The sequence below is a fragment of the Myodes glareolus genome, chromosome 7 (genome assembly GCF_982192425.1).
Source record: "Myodes glareolus chromosome 7, mMyoGla1.1, whole genome shotgun sequence".
NCBI classification, from domain to species: domain Eukaryota; kingdom Metazoa; phylum Chordata; class Mammalia; order Rodentia; family Cricetidae; genus Myodes; species Myodes glareolus.
This window is the reverse complement of record NC_142032.1, coordinates 68634222-68649069: the sequence shown is the minus strand read 5'-3', so window position 1 is coordinate 68649069 and position 14848 is coordinate 68634222. Positions and strand designations below refer to the sequence as shown.

At 47.8% G+C, this 14848-nt stretch overlaps 1 protein-coding gene and 1 long non-coding RNA gene across 2 annotated transcripts in view; both read left to right on the top strand.

The window, feature by feature from the left end:
- Ptpre (protein tyrosine phosphatase receptor type E) overlaps positions 1 to 14848 on the top strand; it is a 146819-nt gene that overhangs the window by 35224 nt on the left and 96747 nt on the right. The gene's annotated exons all lie outside the window — the stretch shown is intronic.
- Positions 5529 to 13653, top strand: LOC146893494 (uncharacterized). The gene is made up of 2 exons (XR_015003119.2): positions 5529 to 7327; positions 10319 to 13653. It is a non-coding gene; the product is annotated as an uncharacterized LOC146893494 (long non-coding RNA).

Here is a 14848-nt window from a genome sequence, read left to right as displayed (position 1 = left end):
GGGGCTGAGCTATACCTGATCATGCCGCTCTCCTGTCCTGTGTCTTTGGAATCTAGCAGCCATCCCCAGGCATTTAGGAGCACAGCAAGTGCTTAGGGGCTGGACAAAGGAATGGGGTACCCTGGGAGCGTCCTCAGAGAAGACTAAGGAGCCAGGCCAGACAAACCTGGGACTCTGCTTCATAAGGTCTTCTTAAGCCACAGTATAAAATACCACCTGCTGTGTATAGACAGGGCAGGTTGGAAAGGGGGACGTGGATTGGTCTGTCCACATGCAGGAAAGAGAAGGCAGCTGAGGTCAAGATGGGTTTATGTCACATAGACCCGGTCCCTCAAACAATAAACATGTCTAACTTCTAATGAAGCTTCCCTACCTGTTTATTCTGCCTGCTTCTCCCTTCCCCTTGGACAGTTGCCAGTTGGCTTTCATAGGGACAGCATACATTTAAGGAATGTCCAGCCTGTACCAGGCCATGCCACCAAAGTCTCAGGAGAGGTCACAGACGCTGATAGCCAAGGTAGGGCCATCCACAGACAGGAGAGACACATAGGCTAGCCAAGAAGGGTGGAGCCTGCCTGGCCAAAGAGTACCTGCTTAGGGCAACCCTCCCTGGACACAAAATGATAAAATGATACTACCTCTTCGTTTCCCAGCGAAGCCAGGAGCCCAGCATTGTCGTGTGAAATTTAACTCAGGTAAGCTAACCAGCACAGATTTCCCAGCAGACAGTCAGGTCTCCACCCCACAGCTATGTGTGTGTTCATTCTTGGGTTTGTTTAGTTTTGTCTGTTTTGCCTCCAGATGGTCATCCCTGTCCCTTCTATAAACAGCCCCCCCTTCCATATTGCTTAAACCATAAGTCAAGTCCCCATGAAAGGTTCTGTCGTAGTTCCCAGACCCTTTACCCAGGGCCTAGGGCCAGGTGATTGACAGACTGGGAGACAGGTAAGGGCTGGGTCTTCCAGCTCCACCCCACCCCGCATAGGCCCAGTTCAGAGGCATAAGCCAGATTGTGGGCACACATTGATCTCATTAGCACAGACCGTAGCCCGTGGGGGAAAATCAGAAGAAAAGAGACAAAACGCAGACGTGTCTCTGAACAGTTGAGTGTCTTTTTCTATCATCTCACCCGGAGAAAGTGGGTCACCATCACAGGCAATGCAGGCCAAGTCTCCAGCACGCCAATCAGGAGCACTTAGGGTGCCCTCCCTGTGCCTGGAAGCTAGAGATCACGTGTCAGAGTAGTGCACATAAGGATAAATGAAGAGAGAGCTCAGAAATCCAGGAAGGGGTTTTAAGCAAGGAAGACCAAGGGATGATGCCCCATCTGCCAGCCATCAGAGCTGGTTAAAATCTCCAGGCTGGAAGAAGGCAAGGAAACAGAGGGCTCCCAAGCAGTCTAATGTGGATTTGTAAGAAAAAAAAATGCTCCCTTACATAGCATTCTTCATTAAACAAACAAACAAACAAACAACAAAAGCCCATAAACTAAATCTATGCCTTTGGGACCTTCAGTTTGATCCCTTGTCTTCAGAGTTAAAAACCAAATCATATGGAAGATGAAGAGGCTAGCAAGGCAAGTATAGACCCAGAATGGGACACTATTCAGTCACAAAAAAGGGAGTCCTATAGGTTGAGCCTAAAGATGTTCTATGCTAAGGCAGGCTTCTTAAACTTTCAGCTTATGGCAGCTTTCACTTTAGATATTTTTATGTCACCCTGGGTGTATGGGTATCTTAGTTTTTTTTTTTTCCTGATGCTGTGAGAAAACCTTGAGGAAAGCAATGAGAGAGAAAGGCTTTATTTGGGCTCCTAGCTCCGAGGTTTGCTCTGTCATGGCCGGGGTATCAGAGCAGCCAGAGCTGGAAACAGCTGTGCATACAGGACCCATCATTAGGACCAGCGATCGGGCATGTTGCTGCTCAGCTCCAATTCTCCACTTGGATGGTTCAAATCCCAGCCCAGGGGTGATGGTACCGACAGCGGGCAGATCTACTCACCTCAGTGAATACAACTGAGATAACCCCACAAGGGCTAGAAAGATGGCTCAGCAGTTAGGCACACTTACCTCAGCAGCAAGTTAAGAACACAGGCTGGTCTTCCAGAGGATAAGATTTCACTTTACTGTACCCACACCTAGCAGCTCACAACTCCAGGGGATCTGACGACCTCTTCTGATCTCCAAGGAACTGCACATGACGCACACACACGCACACACATACACGCACACACACGCACACACACACTCAGGCACATATACAGCAAAACAAACTTAATCTTACACAACAATCAATAATCAACAAACAGGCCCAGATGCCCATCTACCTGATAGTTCTAGATTCTGTCAAGTTGATAAACCAAGTATAATAATAGGTATAGATAATGCATTACAACGTGTGGTGTTGTGAATGCCAAGGGCTTCCACAGTAGCTGACTCTTGAATACTTGGTCCCTAGTTGGTGGTATTTGGGGAAGCTTGGGAGGCGTGGCCTTGCTGGAAGAAGTATGTCACTGCTGATGGGCTCTCACACCAATGGTTCCCTCTCTCAGCTTCCTGCTTGCAGCTGATGTGAACTGTCAGCTCTTGGCTTCCAGCTCCAGCTACTACATCTTCCACTTGCTCTCCCCTCCGTTATGGATCCTAGCCCTCTGGAACTGTTAGCCCCTCTCTCTGTAAGTTGGATTGGTCATGGTGTTTTATCAAAGCAATAGAAACCCTAACTAGACCCAAATCCAACATTTACTGGTAATAAATCTTAAAGAACTTTATTTTAAAATAATGCTTTGGCATACATTAATCTTTCTGCTTTTTAAAGATGGCAGCAAGCTTGCATACTGATGAGATGATGTGCATGTTTATTTTCACGCAAGGAATCCAGTCCTGGCTGGATATGTGGTGCAGGACACTGAGCTTTTGCGGTGCTTTGCAAGGCTGATTGACATTTTTATTTCATAATTGTTAATACTGAGAATGCTGCCATCTTAGATAGGGTCACTATTACTGTGATGAAACTCATGACCCAAAGCAACCTGGGGAAGAAAGGGTTGATTTCACTCACAGTTCCATATGACAGCTCATCAACAAATGCAATGAGGGCAGGAACACACACAGGGCAGGAACCCTGGGGGCAGGAGCTGATGCAAAGGCCATCAAGGGGCATTGCTTACTGGCTCTTCCCCAGGGCTTGCTCAGCCTGCTTCCCTACAGAACCCAGGACCACCAGCCTAAGGAGATAACCACCTACAATGGGCTGGGGCCTTCCCCATCAATCACTAATTAAGAAAATGCCCTACAGTCTTGGAGGTTTTGTTTAAATTGAGACTCGCTCTCCTCAGATGACTTCAGCTTGTGTCGAGCTGACATAAAACTCTCTGCACAGGTACTTTGCGCAAATGTGTTTAGAACCGTTTTCAAGGTGTTCCATACTAATTGCAAGTCGAAAAATCATTTAAAGACTTTTTTTAAACGTGGAACTCCAATCAGGAACTCCAAAAGCAATTTTTAAATTCAGTTGTTCTAACCCAGTGCAATCCAAAGCCGTCACACATTGCGTAGTGATGGGAGGGAGTATATTTGAAGCTTTTTTGTTTTCTGTCATCTGACCATTATGTTCCTCTAACACTAGAAACTTTGTATGTCCAGTAAAAACACTGCAGTTTATAGCACATAATAGTCTCTAATCTGAGCCAGGGGTTTCCAGGCAGCATTCACTGGTGCCGTGTGTAATAGTAGTGTGTGCAGGACAAAGTGCACGTGGGTTGTGCGCTCACAACCTCGGTTGTGGTGAAGCTATGCCGAGCAGCACAGGCAAGCAATACCTAAAACACCCCAGACTCAGGCCACTTTCGTTTATGAATTGAGTTTTCTGTTGTTGTTGTGTGTTCAGAAATCCTTTCTTAACGTTCTGAGCCTTCCTTATTCAGTAAGATTCCGGGTGCTGGGGTCAATAAACAGGCCACAGACAACGTGGCCCCGGTCATATGAAGTCCCTAGAGTGATCAAATGTGAAGACAGAGGTAGATGGGTGGGTGTCAGAAGGTGGAAGGGAGAAGTGTGAGTCAGTACCCGGGGCGGGGGGGATAAGGCTTCCTCTGGGAAGAGGAAGAGGGGGTGGCGTTGGTTGCCAGCTATGAAGGTCCTAATGCTGCTGATCTAGGACACAAAGGATTCAAATGGCGAGTTTTGTGTTGTATACATGTCACCACAGAATGATTTGCTGGCAATTTTGTTTGGGATTTCACTGCCTCACCCATCTGGCAATCTGTGTTCCCTTGTTCATGATGTCTCTGTTGATTGAGTTCTTGACTTTTTTTTTTTTATAAAGTTTCCAAACTTTCATATAGATCTTATACATTACTTTTAAATTCATGAGTGGATATTTAAACTTGGGATGCTAATGTCAATAGTACTATGTTTTAAATTTTAAATATCGCTTGTTAATTTCTGGTATATAAAAAATGATACGAATTTTATTTACCGTGTGCCCTAAAAATCTTAAAATATGATGTTCATTTTAGTAGAGTCTCTGGTTAATTATTTCAACCGCCTACATTTTATCTTTTCTCCTCTCTTCCTTCCGTTGCACTGGCAAGAGTTTTTGGTATGTCCGTGAACTAGAGAAGCGAAGCATTCTGATCCTAGTCCCGTTTTAAGAGGCAAACCTCTGCTTTCCCACCGTTGAGCACACTGTTAGGTTCAGGTGGTTGGTGCATGAGCTTTCTCAGTTTGAAGATGTTCCTCTGCCCCAGTTTGCTTTCCTCATGGGCTAGTGGGGATTCTTTCAAAGGCTCTTTGGTGTCACTTGGAGAAGGACCCTGTGGTTTCTCTTCTTAAGCCTGGTGATATGGGTTACACTCAGAGGTTTTAAAATGCTGAGCCAGGCTTTTGTACCTGGGCTGAGTCCTGCTTCCGGAGCTGACGTCTTTCTCCTCATTGCTGTATTTAACTTGCTAACACTTTGCTAAGAATTCCGCATTGAGGATCTTGGGAGATACTGGCTGTGGTTTTTTTTTCCTTGTTATATCTTGTTCAGCTAGCACCACACTGACCTCGTGAATCATAAACCGAGTCCTCTTCTTCCATCATTTGGGGAGAGATTATGGAGAACTGCTTTAATTTTTCCTTGAGAGTTTGCAATTCTGCACATGCGGCTTCCCATTTTACAGGAATAAGTATTTCTGCTCAAATGGTCAATTTCTCTATCATGAAGATCAGAATTTTAGGTTGACTGTAGGTTTGGGCTTGAGGAGGGTTGGAGGGCAGTGAGTATTTGCTTCAAGACTGCTGGCTTACACATTCACTATTCGTCTGCTTGTTGGCCCATTCACTCAGTAACTACCTTCTCAATCCACTTTCCGTGAGTAAACCCAGCCTCTAGAAGGAGGTGCAGGCCTATCTCCTGCCTCCCTGTGCCTTTAATCATGTTGCCATTGTTTGTTTGGTTTTTTTTTGGACAGGATTTCTCTGTAGCTTTGGAGCCTGTCCTGGAACTAGGTCTTGTAGACCAGGCTGGCCTCGAACTCACAGAGATCCGCCTGCCTCTGAGTCCCAAGTGCTGGGATTAAAGGCATGCGCCACTGCCATCCAGCTGAGCTTTTGTTGTTAACGCATCATTACAGTTCTTGGGTTCTATCCCATCACTCAAGAGCTGAGACAGGAAAATTGTTATGAGTCTCTGGTCCACCTGGGCTTCAGAGTGACACGTTATTTCAAGCAACAGTAGCAAACCAACAAGAAACACAAAAAAGACAATAATCACACATTCCGGTTCACTTAGACCCTCTTAATTTTTATTTTATAGGAAATGCTGAAATAAGTGTGACTGAAGGTCACCTCCCTGCCTCTGAAGCCATTGCCAAGCAGGTTATAAGTGCAAACCCGCCAGGCGGTGGTGACACATGCCTTTAATCCCAGCACTTGTGAGGCCGAGGCAGGCAAAGCTCTGTGAGTTCGAGGCCAGCCTGTTCTGTGGCGCAAGTTCCAAGGCAGCCAAGGTTACACAGAGAAACCATTTCTTGAAAAACGAAAAAAAAGAAGAAGAAGAAAAAAAAGCAAGCCCACTGTTGGGAAGGTGCTTTTTAAAGTGACTCACTCTAAAGTAAATGTGGTTTGGGGCTTTAGGTACAGGGCACAGCTGTAGAGTCAGATCTGCCCCTGTGGTCCTAGCTCTGCCAACAGATCTTCCTCCTCCCAGTGTGAACAATAGCCCTTCCTGGCTGCTTGTGAGTTTGGCGGGGGGTGGGGGCGTTAGGTGGGTGCCTAGCACAGTACACGTCAGGCCACCGACGGTGTCGCCTATGTTTATTATTCCGTCCAGAGGCTGACGTGTTGGCACGGTCGTCAGTGCTGCAGGGGATGAAAGCATGTGAGAGTGGCGCCTGTCCTTGCGGGGAACGTCATCTCTTGGGATGCTCAGACTGATGCAGAGAAGACGGGAGCTCCTGAATGACAGAAGCTGGTCAGAGAGGAGACCCAATCCTTGTGCAGTCTGGATGCCTGGGGACTCAAGGTCCCAACACAGAACAATCAGACTGTGGCATCTGAGGGGCTGTGCAGTGTAGGGCTAGGCAGGTCTTCTCCGCTGCGATCTGGTTTCTACCCTGAACCCCTCTGCTGTGCCCAGCACCCCTGTACTGCAGACATCAAAGAGCCAGTGCAGAGAGGTGCCATAGCTGGAGGCCGGTATCTCCGGCTTCCCTGTTGGGGTGGTTCACAGCTAGGATATCTTTGCTGTCCCGGATCAGGTGCGCGGACGGCTCCTCCAGCCAAAATCCTTTTGGTGACATCTGTACCTTGGACGTGTGGGTCTGATCTGGTCCTTGGCACTCAGCTTCCTGAACTCTTAGCTTCCTCAGGTTTCACCTTGCATCTGCACTTCACCTGGCCCTTGGAAACATGGAGCACCTGGATACCCCACACCTCTCTTTCAACAGCCCTGGGAAAGGACTGGAATCTTTGAATCTGCCAGCTCAGAAATAAGCTTGGCATTGTCCATACCCCGCTTTTCCTCACTTGTCCAAACTGTGGGCCTTTTTCTTACCCAGAAACAAGTCGTCCCCAGCAGCCCCTCCTGCGGTTGTCAGGGAATATTCAGACGAGCTGGGGGCCCGACATCTCAGGGCAGAGCTGTGGGTTTCCAAGAGCCTTGCCCGTTTTCCCACGTGTCCCCGCATGCGTGTGGCCTTCTCTGGAGGGGACAGATGTGCTCGTTTCAGCCCTCACAAATGAAAACCATTAGACATTCAGCAAGATGCCCCAGCTGCAATCTGATTGTTGAGCGTCGTTACTGAGGACAGTGTCCCCTTTTTTGGATGGGGGCTGGCAGAGGTAAGATGAGAACAGTGTTGGCTTGTTTGGGAAGCTGTTTGGAATGGTCCCAGCATGGAGAATTGAAAATGCATCTTTACAGACTTGTCTGGGGGTGGACCGAGGGGAGTACGGTGGGGTTGGGGCTGGAAAGGGTGATCATCTGGCAGTCACACACACACACACACACACACACACACACACACACACACACGACAGAAAATGACTGTTCTTTTGCCACTGGGCAACAAAGTGGGTTGTCGAATTATGAGGGTCTCCTTAGGGGCTTGCAAGGTAGCCCTGGATTTGAAAATGGCCCAAGTGGCTAAGCACAGTAGTGTTGCTTTACTCACTCACCATGGCAGACGCTCAGCTATGCTGAGTGGTCAAGCGTTAGCATCCCAAGTGGCCATTACAGGCGAGAATGACCTTCTGGCCGCTATGTGTGGGATTCATACAGCAGGTGCACACACAAACGTACAAAAGCACCTAAACCCCTGTGTGTTAGATATATGTGTGACATAAATAAATCCCACACTTAGCCTTGGGGTCTATCCCCAAGCTAACTCATGACATAGACTCAAATATATCAGAAATCCTGGGAGAAGAGTGAAAACTGGAACATTGCTGGCCCCGGGCATTTTGGATAAGAGATGCCAAACCTGTTGTCATTTTACCTTAATGCATTTATTCTCATCTCCTACAAGTCTATCAGCAGCACTAGCGAGAAGCTCTGTCTCACTCATACTCTGGCAGGACCAGGCATGTGGTGGGTGCTTGGCAGACATGGATGGATGAGTGTGTGTGTGTGTGTGTGTGTGTGTGTGTGTGTGTGTGTGTGTGTGTGAGGGGGGAGAGAACTTGCTGGATACTTGGCATGAAACAGCTTCTCAGAGATGCTGATGGAAGGGAGACGATTCTACAACCCTCTGCATATCACTGGGATGTTTTAACACTGAATGATGAGAGATACAGGAGATGTTTGCTTCTTTTCTTCATTGGAGTTTAGGAGTCAAGGACAGAGCAGCCTCTTAGGGCTAGCTGGTCGTTTTGAGAGGCAGAAAGAGGAACAGAGGCCTGGGGACCTAACCCCTCTGTACCCCCATAGGCAGCCCACATAGATGAAATATTTCCATGGTTTGATAGGCCAGGCCAGGTAGGTCTTTCTTAAAACTGCCTTATCACTGTGTGAGGTAAGAAAGGTTGCCCAACCTAGAGGAGCAAGTCATGTGTTCTTAGTGGCTCTGCTACCGGATGGTGGCACTCAGTGGCTGCCCCCGGTGAGAAAGAGGCCAACCACCTTGTGGATTGGGTGGGGCAGATTGGAGTGTGCCCTTGGTAGGGTAGGGACCTGCAGGGTTTAGGGACAACGTTGGGTAGATGATATCTGTCCCAATATTCGTGGGCTCTACAGGGCAGGGGTGGATACACAAAGACTACTTTGTTGAAAATATAGTAGCCACCTAAAGAATCCCTGAACTTTGGTAAGGCCCAGCTATGTAGGAAGGCTGTCAGTCAGCAGGATCCAAGGACTAGAGGAAATTTTAAATTCAAAAATTTGGGGTGCCCTCAGATTCCTGTGAAGATAGAATTGGGGCCCCATGTTGCAAAACACCAATGGAGAGAAAGTGTATATCTGAGAACCAATTGTGGAGGAAGCTACTGGTGGCCTCTGAGGCCTGAGATATGGGAATAAGCAGATAACCTGATCCCGGAGCCCCTCTCCTGGGGGTTGGGGTGAGCTGACACCACCCAAAGCTGTGGTCCAAAGGATGTGGTCTGTTTGCCATACCTATCCCAGGACAGCAGAAATGTCTGGGTGAACTTCCTTCCAGCAGGAAGCCTTCCCTGACTGACGGCCCAGGTCAGGGGGCATCTTCCTAAAGAAAATTATTTAAGTAAATATCATTTCCTAGTGTGATACATGATCAGCCAGCTTCAGGATTTGTTCATCCCAGAACAAAGCCCAGCACCCACAGAAGCTTTGCAAATGCTTTTTAAATGAGAGTACCGTGTCTTTGATAAATGATTCTCCTGCAATGGGAAAACACTTGCTGAGGACTGGACCAGAGTCTGGATGGTGGCACTCACGGAAATGCCTATCTGCAATCCCAGCCCATGGGTAGTGGAGACAGAGGAGCCCTGGAGGAAGCTGGATAGCTAGGTTAGCCAGATAGGTGAAGTGTAATTGAGGAAGAAAGGTGACATTGACCTCTGACCTCCATTTTCACGTGTACCTGTACATTCATGTAAACATGCACACACGCACACACACACACACACACACACACACACACACGAATACGATACAGTATTAAGTAGTAATCTCGTTGTCTGTGTGTCTGTCTCCTGCTTGGATGGTAGACTGGAGATGGCAGAGAGACACAGTGGCAGAGAAGACGCCTGCAGCCCTGGCGTGGCTAATCACAGGGGCTGAATCCGACCTCACCTGGGGTGGTATTTTGTGAGTGAGTGGTGGGGGGCAGGGTGGGAGAGTGTATGAATGTGTGTGGGCATATATGCGGGAGTTGGAATGTGTGGGTGAGCACGTGAAGGTGGCAGTGTGAACAAGTAGGTGGGTGTGGCTGTACGTGTGATTGTGTGTAGGTGTGAGTGCGAATGCCTGCATGAGTATGGATAACAGTGCCAGGGTACACATGTGTAGGAGGTGACAGTGGATGTGTGTGAGTGTGTGTAGGGCCGTACGTGTCTGCGAGTGAGGAACTGTCAAGCTGTGGTGCGATGCATTGTACCTCTATAGCATCTTTGCCTTCCGGTACCAATGCAGCTCGTTCCCGGTAGCTGGAAAGCCAAGGCTCTGGGCAGTTATACCCATAAAAATAATGGGTATCCAGGTCTGGGAAGTGGGAGCCACCTAAACACCAGCCTGACCTTCCCTCGTGGAAGGGAATCCAAGTGCCATCCCTTAGAGATCTCCTTTGTAAATATACTCACGTTACTTTGAAAGCAAATGCCAAGGTCGTTTAAAGCCCTTTACATTCCTCCTTCTAGAACCTTCCGACCTCTTTGCTGTGCAGCCCACTCTGCACAGCTGATTGTGTTTGCAGTCGAAGTCAAGAGAGTCACAGCCCACGACTCACCTCGGCCAGCAGAGAGTTAATTTCGAACTTCTAGGAACGCCTTTCCAGAGACGATGCTTCTAGCTGTCTCTAAGAACTAACGGACATCCTCATCGCACTTCTCTTCATCCCTTTGCCTCCCCGTGGACAGCTGGGAATTTTAGGGGAGGCATTTTCATCTTTATTAATAAGCCGTGTTGCTGGGGCATCTGTTTCACAGCCCGGCGCTGTGCTAGATGGCAGCTGTGAGCTGCTTTTGCGTCGCTGTGAATGAAGCGCCCGAGAGGATAGTTCCAGAAGCTTATTTGGCTCACGTTTTGGGAGGGTTTAGTCCATGGTTACATGGCTCCATGAGTCTGGATCTGTGGCAGGGAGAATGCCACAGAATGCCACCGGGGGGGTGACAACAGGAGCAAGTGACAGAGGCAACACATCTTGTGGGGGACAGGCAGTAAACAGTAGGATATCGGGCTGTCCCTTTCTGAGGCACACCCCGGTAGCATGTTTCCTCCAGCTCAGCCTCATCTCCTGTGGTTTCTACCAACTCCCAAGGCAGCGCCAGCAGCTGATATCCAACTGTTTAGCACATATACCATGAGAGACAATTTATATCTGACATAACACATCCTTGTCACTGAGACGAGGCTGATGGCATTTGAGAGGGTGACTTTGGGAACACAAACTGATGCTTTTTAAAAGAGATTTATTTATTTTTATTTTATGTGTATGAGGGGTTTTTTTGCCCATATGTGTGTCTGCGCATCATATGTGTGTCTAGTATCCATGGAGACCAGAGGAGGTTGTCAGATAATCTGGAACTAGAATTACAGGTCATTGTTAGCTGCCACGTAGGTGATGGGAATCAAACTTAGGTCCTTTGCAAGAGCAGCAAGTGCTCTTAACCACTGATTCATCTCTCTGGACCCTGTAATGATTGTTTTAAAAGTTCTTTATATCAGCTAAAACCAAGCACTTCATTCTTGGCAAGGGCTTGTGTTCACCTTGGAACTTCTTAGGACACAGCCATTGTGGCTCCAGGACACTGGACTTCGGCTAGCAGGTCACAGTACTGCTGTCTCTGTGAGTGACAGGGAACAGCCATTCATCCAACCGTCCTCCATTTGAAATGCCTCTAGAGAATCTGGGATGAAGAGTCCTTTTCCACAGTTTCTCAGAACCTTGTGGAGAGTGTCCCCCTGACCTCTGTAGGTCTGTCAAAGGTCAGGTTCCTTGATGAGACCATCACTGCTATAAGTGGCTTCTACTTGTTTAGAAGCATCTTTAACTCACAGTTCCCTGGTGATATTTTTTGCGATTATCAAATGGCAGGATATAGAGGCTGCCTGCCTTCATTTTATCGCTCCAAATGTCACGAGGATGGCAAGGATCTTTAAAAGACCGAAGACGAGCCTCATTAGTAACTCCCATGGTAACCACCCCAGCTCCATCTCTTCCTTCCCTGTCTGTGGCTATTTTCAGTTCTTAAATTGATTGGCAACCCTGTGAAAATGGAGTGGGGAAAGAGTAGAGAATGTGCGTGCCCGCCTCGCCAAGGGCTGAAGGGCCTTTTTGAATCTCGTCCCTTCAAGTCCATCTCTGGTGTTGGCAGAAGGTAACAGCCATCTCCTAATGGGAAGTGTTTGTTTCTTTCCACTAGAAAGAAATAATGGTTTTTCCTTCATTGTTCTTGCAAAGCAGATGTTAAAACACAAGACCACAAATGGTTTCATTTTTAATTCTGCTTATGATTTTTATGGCTTATTTAATTTTATATGTGTGTAAGTATTTGCCTGCCTGCTTGCCTCTTGCCATGTGTATGCCTAGTGCTCGGAGAGGCCAGAAGATGGTGTTGGACCCTCTGAAACTGGAGTGACGGATTGCCATGTAGATGCTGGAAACTAAACCCGGGTCTTCTGCAAGAACAGCAAATGCACTTGACCGCTGAGCCATCTCCCCAACCCCCTATGGTTAGTTCTTGAGCACGGACGTGGAGTGCCCTTTAGTGGCTTGTCATTAGAAGATGACACTGGCGTCACTTGCACTAAGCATAAGGACCCTCAAGTGCAGTTAGGGTTCGAGGCTGTGTCCTCCAGTCAGCCTGGCTCTTAGTGGACAGTGTCAGAGTTTTGCAGGATCACAGTCCCACCAGTGTTCCACCGTGTCCTGCAACAGGTCATCGAGGGTATTGGTACCTCAGCCAGCCCTGGACACCTGAGAACTGTGTTTCTTACCTATTGCCACACAAGCTCCATTGACTGGTGGATGCTACCTTGCAGTGTCATGATCCTTCAAGGCACCCTGGATGCTTCTGTGACATCACCAGTACCCACAGGTGAACAGGTGGTTCCAGGGACACGTGTTCACAGCCCCACACTTCCTGTGCAAGTGTGGATCTGTTAGTGTTCAGATGGACCAGCCAGCCTTAAGTAGGGTACCCCCATTTTCCTCCTGAGGCTGCAGAAGCCCAAGGGCATTGGGTACCCCATTTTAGTTGGCGGTTCTCTGCCTGAAGGGCCCACTGGGCTTCTTCTGTTGGTAGGAGGTGGTTATGGCACACCCAGACCCATCGTGGATGGATGAGGAGCCTTCCTCCAGGAGATGATGTAAAAACTTGTGATTCAGAATTCCTCTTAAAAATGATTTAAATCAGAAAACTGTCTCCAGGCATACGGTTTGTGCCTCCAGGTCAAAATCTTGGTCTATCAGAAATGGGACTTTAATGACAAATCAGCACACCCTGTAGGGTGACGTCAGAGGCTGCTCTGTTTCATGACACCCATTAAGTCTCTTGCTGCCAACGGTCATCTCCCACCCAGTAGGGAGGCCAGCACACATGGATGATGACAGGCATGACTCTCGAGTGGTCATATTTTAAAATTGAGTTGTAAGACAAATTAAACCAAGTTGTTGATTTGTTTACTTGTGTGTGCAGAATAAAAAGCAAGTAACAGCGGTAAGACACCAAGATGTGAATTCAAATTAATTCTTTGTAAGCTTTATGGAAACACGGCATCTTTACAGAAACGTGTGGGTGCACAAATGCATGGAAACTTGCCAGGGAGCCACCGTGGATCTAGCCTTCAGACCACAGGAGTTAGGGTGCCTGGCTTCACCCCAAGCTTCCTATTGTTACATCCCTTCCCCCTCTCTGTCAATGATTGCCTGCATTTGAAATTATGTACATGATGTCATTCTTATGTTTCTGAATATCTACTACGTGAAAAGCATTGCATGACTTTTCCATAAATTTAAATGACTTTCCCTGGCTGTGTGTGTGGTCACAGTTACTGCGGACAGAGCTATGTGAGACATCATAGGAAGTACCATGTCCACAGTCTCTTTGCATCATGAGGGGCAGAAGGCACACTCACTTAAAAACCCAGGCATGAGAGGGAGGGTTTATGTATGTTTATGGTATGTGTGTTTGTGTGTGTTTGAATACATGAATCTCTGTGTGTAAGTGACGGTCCATGTTTCTGTGTATATATATCTATGTGTATATGTGTGTCTGTATATGTGTCATGTGTGTCTGTCTGAACGTGTGTGTGTCTGTGTACGTACCTGCATGAGTCACTCTGTGTGTGTATGTCTCTCTCTGTGTGTGTGTGTGTGTGTGTGTGTGTGAATGGTGTGAAAGGTTGTCTCAGCAGTGACTCCTCAAGCTGCTAAAGCACAGCGCCCCGTTCACACACAGTGCTCAGGAAGGCATCATACGTAAGCGTGAATCAGTTGCAATTGGGCATGTCTACTAACTCAGCGGAATCATTGGGTTTCTAAGTTGCCAGGAAGTGCCTTGATCTCACTTCCTCTGTGCTCTGGGATTGAGTAAACTGGACAGTGGTGAGCAGCAGCCACCCCGTGGTGTGGAAAGAGCCAGAGGTGATCTTAGGAAGCCATGGTCTAGGGCTGGGGAAACAGTTCAGTTGGTAAAATATTACATACACAAGGATCTGAGTTAAGTCCCTAGAACCCAGGTATGGAGTCAGATGCCATGGTGTGTGCCTGTAATCCCAGTGGTGGGGACACCAAGACAGGTGGATCCTTGGGGTTCACTAGCCAGTCAGACTAGTCCACTGGGAAGTTCTAGATCAATGAAAGACTCTGTTTCAGAAGAAAACAAGATGGGTGGTACCTGAAGAATGATACCAAGACTGGCCTCTAATCTCCAAACATATGCATGTGCATGTGAACCGACATCTGAACACACACACACACACACACACACACACACACACGTAATTCATCTTGTGTGACAGCCACCATACGCCACATGGTGTCCAGTGCAAGCACTGCCACCAAAACAGAAATGTTCCACCCAGCCCTGCATCTACGCAGCTAACCACTTTCCCCCACTCTTCCTGTGAGGCCTGCCTCTGATGTCCTGGAGCCTGGTCATGGCCTAGGGAAGGAAACCTCCTCAGCTTCCATCCTGCTGGCTGTTATGTAGGCAATTTGTGTTCTT